This window comes from Tripterygium wilfordii, chromosome 18 (genome assembly GCF_013401445.1).
Source record: "Tripterygium wilfordii isolate XIE 37 chromosome 18, ASM1340144v1, whole genome shotgun sequence".
In the NCBI taxonomy this organism is placed as follows: Eukaryota; Viridiplantae; Streptophyta; class Magnoliopsida; order Celastrales; family Celastraceae; genus Tripterygium; species Tripterygium wilfordii.
This window is the reverse complement of record NC_052249.1, coordinates 8,752,104-8,758,103: the sequence shown is the minus strand read 5'-3', so window position 1 is coordinate 8,758,103 and position 6,000 is coordinate 8,752,104.

Here is a 6,000-nt window from a genome sequence, read left to right as displayed (position 1 = left end):
TTTCTTTGATCTTCATACAAGGACAGTGAAGAGATTGGAGCAGTTTCGCCGTTGCATCATACGAAAGGAATTCGAGATTAGGTGAGCAGCTCACTTTGTTATATCTAGTGTGTGATGTACACGGGTGTCAGAGTTTGAGGCATCCGTGAAAAATTTAAGTTCGGCCGGATACTCATGTCCAGGGGAAGAGTGTACGGCCATGTGGGGTGGGACTCGGACTATGCAATCACATAGGTTGTTGTTGTCGGTCTATGACAGAATGGGTTCCACCAACGGCGACCACGATTGTCACTGTTGGTGGAGATGAAACTCTCCGGTAACACTGAGGTGAACTCACTGTGAATTTTGGGGAAGAAGTTGTTTGGACCCGTGAAAAAAAAAGAAAATTAAACAGGGTTCTAAGTTGTTGAAAGGGGCCAAAAAGGAGATGTTGTAATTGGTCCACTTAGTGGACTTGGGTTTTTGCAAAAAAATCCTTTTAACTAATTCGGTCCAGAATATTACAAATAAATAGGGTTAAGTAAATTTTTGGTCACTAAAAAATACATGAGATTTCATTATGATCAATCAAATATCAAACATTTCAAGTCAGTTACCAAAAAAAATGTTTGCTACACTCGACTACTCTGGGCAGATTTTAAGGATTTTGGGCAATTAACAAGCTGAGGTGGTATTTAAAAAACCAAACATATAATTTTTTTTTGAAAAATGTTGATTATGTGTAATTTTTGAAGAGAGTATGAGGAAGCCTCGATGGGTCCGGCCTCCGAGAAGTCAAAGAAGGTCGACGCAAGCTCAACCTCCTCCTAGGAGGAGGAGAGATGAAGAAGATGTTTGCTTTATCTGCTTTGATGGTGGCAGTCTCGTGCTATGCGATCGTCGGTAACATGGACGAGCTATTGAAGAACATTTGGACGGCCGAGGAAACACAGTCGATGCCCATGACTTCCACCATCGGTGCAAACCCTGAGGTAAAAATGAAAACTGGAAATGAAAAGAAAAATTGAAGGAAATATTTCATGCCACGTATCGATATGAAACGACAGGTATTTAATGCACTTGACGTACACAATAATAATTTGAATTTTATGGCCAGCGTTTCTTGGGGAACACGTTTCTGAAATTTTGCGTCTTGATGATTTAGGGGTATCCCGGGAAACATGCAACTTACAAATTGAAAAACTGAAAAACTTAATCCATGTCCACACTACTTGAATAAGAAATTCTCAATCAGAATTCGTTAAAAAGCTTCCTGGATTCTGCGAAGGCATAGAGAGAAGAAAAGAATTACCACGCGTACTTGAAGGTAACCCTCGTTTCTTTTTGCTTCTGATTTAGATTTTGATAGAATGGCACGGTTTGACAATCAAGAACCAGAGAATGAAGAAGTGTCTGGAAGCGGTAGGGCCTCCGCTGGTAGAGCAAGAGGCGAAAAGGAAACTAGCATGAATTATTCATGGACTGGGTCAGAAGGACAGGGTTCAGGCAACGAAGGAACTGAATCCGCCGATCATGCAAGTAAAGTTAAAGGTCAGAGAGGAACGGCCACATTAAAGGTCCTTTGATACCAAAGGAACTAAACCCTAAATTGGTGTTAGCGTTGAGCGATATGGATTACCTTCGAGGAGAGTACAAAATCCATCCATCAATCGAGATTAGACCTGGGGCTGATACAGAAGGGGTTGATCATCAAGTTCTTGGATGGTCACCATTTTATCTATTGTTGTTCAAAATAGGGCTAAGATTTCTCATCCCAAGTTTACTTGCAGATGCTTGCAGAGTGTGGAGTATATCTCCAAGCCAATGGATCCCAAACAGCCTCAAAATTTTATTGAGCGCACAATGCCTGGCTAAAAAAGAAGGTCTAGAGTTTGGAATTAATGAATTGGCGATAGTATACTATGTCCTGGAAGATATTCCTTGGTACGACGGAAAGGTATAATGGACCTAGTTCTTGACACTGTCTCCAATGACCATATTGGTGGTTGGAAAGACAAATACATCTTCGTTAGGGGCGCCCTGGTATACGGGCTCCATGGAGACATAAATTTCAACTGGACTAAAGCTAATAGTAAGTTTCCTTCCTCCTATATTTGTATGTAACTGTTACTAAATCTTATGCGATGTTTCATTGCAGTGTCACGGAATTTTTTGACAAAGTGGAAAACAAGTTCGGATGTGCTCAACTGAATGGGTACACTTTACAGCCTAGGGGAACACAAGAGATCTTGCAAGAACATCTTGACAAATTATAATTTGAAGAGATCTGTACTTTAGAAATATATAAGTAAGTTTATATGAATGTACAAAGATATGTTCCATTACCCACTATTGGTATACTCTGTTTGATTTAAGCTTATTTTTCTTCTTCCTTGTATGCAAGTGACGAGATGTTTGATAAGGTATTTGCTGATATTACTGATGCAGACGACCTATACGAGGCCCTGGTGCAAGATGCTGACCAAATGAAGAAAAATCAGGAGACCTATGGAAGAGGAGGATTTGCTACTGCTAAACGTGCTGCTGAGGCATCTAAGGCTAAAAAGGCAGGTGAAAAAAGAAAAACAACAGAAGAGCATACTGAACGAAGATCAAAGAGGAAAGAGGATCCCACTTGCAAAGGAAAAGGAAAAGTCACTGAAGTTAGTAAGAAGTCAACACTCGAAGTGGCGGCTGCCAATGTTGGCGCTGGAACAGAAGTTCCCAAAAAGCTTCTTCATGATGCGATAGCGTCTGCTCCTAGAGGCCGGGGTGGCGTTCCTACCATGACTGCCATGTCAACATCTGTTGCCATCATTTTTGACGAGGAGACAGATGAAGATGAAGGGGAGCTATCCCTTTAACCAGACGGTTTTCTAAAGTCAAAACTACAAGGGTAGTCTTTACTGAACCAAAAGAGGCGATCGGATGGAAGATCGTGGGGATTTTGACCCAATAATTGTTGATGTTGTTGGAACAGTCTTAGAGACGGGAGTCGCTCAAGGAGGAACTGTGGCCAGTGGCTCAAGGACTGAACTACCACCAATTAACGACCAAGAAAAGGATACTGCCAGAAGAGAAGAGGATATACAACCTAGGCTCAGGTTAGATGTCACGAGGAGTGAAAGGGAAGAAATTTCCATGCGGGTCCCAAAATCATTGATGGTTACTTCTGCTCTTGTGTTGCCCCCAATAGGTATCAAGAAATTTGTTTTCCCTGAAGACGCTAGGAAACTGGGCGCCATGCCCTTGCCTAGTCAATTTAACTACACAGTGGTAGAAACGTTTAATGAAAACTTTTTAACAACTGTTCATTGTATATAACCGATTTTGCCTCCTCTATAATCTGGCAGCCTCTGCAGGGAGTATTGAGGTCAGGAGAGAATGCAATTGACGATTTGGCCAGGGAAAGAGCTGAGAAGGAAAGGCTAGAGGGCATGATAATATCTTTAGAAACCAAACTGTCCAGTGCCAATACCTCATATGAAGAACTAAGGCTTCAGCTAGTTGGCGAAAAGAACAAGAATTCTGAAATGTCTACTCAAATCATGAATCTGGAAGGGAAACTAAAAGAAGCAGATGAGCAGCTATTGCACTTACTTGAGTCGTTGAGTGCACTAGAGAAGAGAATTAAGTGATGATGCGTACAAGGCCAACCAGTTTCAATCAAGGATTACTCAGGCGACCAGAGAGGCTCAGTACCTCAAAGAATGTTGGGAAGGAGTCACCAAGCAACTGAAAAATGCTGAAAGTAAAATGAAAACAATGGAATCTCAAATGCACAAACAGTCTAATAAGCTTGGCGACGTCTCCAAAGAAAGAGACCTCCTTAAAGATTCATTGGCAGCGCAAACTTTGAAAAGAGCTGAAAATGTTAAAATGACTAGAAAGATGGAAGAAAATTACATCATTAAAATAGGGGCCATGGGAGGTGTTGGACAGACCATGGAAAGGTTCAAGTTGTTGACCCAGTACAGAAATAATGAGCATCATAATTGGGATGTGGACTTGCTGCTCAGGAAGGCTGTAGTGGTGTTAGAAAACTATCAGCCTAACCAAAAATGGGTTATTGACGAGGAAGAGCCTGAAGAACCTGGCATTGGGAAAGAATTGGCACCTCTAGAGAGCAATGTAATTCCTTCTGCAGAGCAACTGCCTGTAGAGGCCGTCGAGTCGCCAACACTTGGAAGTACTGATACTCCACCTACCCCTGACATCGCAAGAGAGGAATCTCTAATTGGGCCTTTGATCCTCGGGATTGAAGCCCCAACTCCCTAGCCAGAAGTCGTGGATCGAGATACCTCACATGTAGATCCTCTTGTTATTACTGAAGCAGCAGTGGTAGAAACTACGGAAGAAACTGTTAATCCTTCAACTTAATTTCCAGTTATAGTCTTAAATTTTCGTATCAACTAGTTCATATGTACTTATTACTTTTGTTTGATCCTTTTTATGCATATTAGAATTGCTTATAACTGCGATTTAGATGTTTATATATATTTTGCTAGAACACCCTATTCTTGTCCCCCAGTTTTAGTTGGATTTTTAAGACATAACTCCAAAAGTCCAATTTAAACTTTAGTAGTTTACTTTTAGATATATTGGTTCTGTTAAGATGGGACGTTTACCTCCCATTATATTCAATTTAATGCGTGTGGTAGGGTGGATCTTGGAATACAGTATCAAATCTTGATTGGTTAGACTCTAAGAGTTGAATGTCAGTGCCATGTGGCATCGAGAAAACCGGTAATAATGCCAAGTGGACCTTAAATCTATCAGATAGACTTAAAAGGTTGATAAATCCGCAAGATTTTATTTACTATAGTAACACAAGACTTCTCTATATAAGAGACGCAAAACTAGCCTGAATCACAAGGATGTCAAGAAAATCTAAAAATAGAATTCTGTGATAGTGGTACCGATGATCAATCTACACTATCAGTTCTGGCAAATCCCATGTTGGTTGCCTACCACAGACGGTGAGTCTGATCATCGGTGCTTATATCACGATGCAACAGAAATCCGAGCTTACGACTAAAGTATAAAAGAGTTATTGTTTTAGCAATGTTGGCCTGGCTGCATTTCCAATCCTGGCACACCCCATAATGGTAGCCTACTACTAGGAATGAGTCAATCCAACTGGGTTTCGATGATGCTAGAAAAGATATCAAAAATATTGCGTTGAAAGGCTACATTTATTAAGATCAACCGTGGTTGCATGTTTTGGCGATGCCACGTTTTGGCGGTGGTACACTATAACACTTTTTACATATCTTAGATATCTATTAACTTATATTAATTGTTTTTAAGCATTTAATACTGGGTTAACCTTTGTCCCCCAATTTTAAATATATTTATGGCATGCACCGATTGGCTTAATCGTAACTTTCACTATGAATGATTTAACTTTTTAACGCTATTTTCAGAAGTCTTTTGTGATTCTCTAGGTTAATTGAATTAGAGATTTACGTTTTCAACACATAGTAGAATTCTCTGTCTATATTAAATGTTATGTAGAGATTTCATTGATTGTGAATTTAATTCCGACTCTTCGATTATTGCAAGAAATTAAATCCAGATTTAATATTTCATATTTTCAAGAAGATGGGAAGGTGAGATTTTTCCTATATAAAGACTAATTTAGATTGACAAAAAGATCAATCCTACCGAAACTTTATTTCTATTATCGCAGTATTGCAGCCTCTCAGAGTTCTGTTAACTCTCTATCGGACTCGGATGACTTCAAAGATGTGAGTTTCTATCTCTCCCCAGACTACTAGAATCCTCAACAATACATCACTGATTTGAAGGGAGAATTGAAAGAGGTTTACAAAGATATGGAAGACCACGAAGATAAGATCGCAGAGCTTATTAAGCTCTACAAACTGCGGGGAGTTCTTTGTCACAACTCCATGAACTCGCCGAGACGCGGGCCATGGAGCAAAACTCTCAGAAACTCTTGGACTCTCTCCTTAATCTCTCTGTTTTGATTAAGGAGACTTTAGAAAAAATAAATGATAG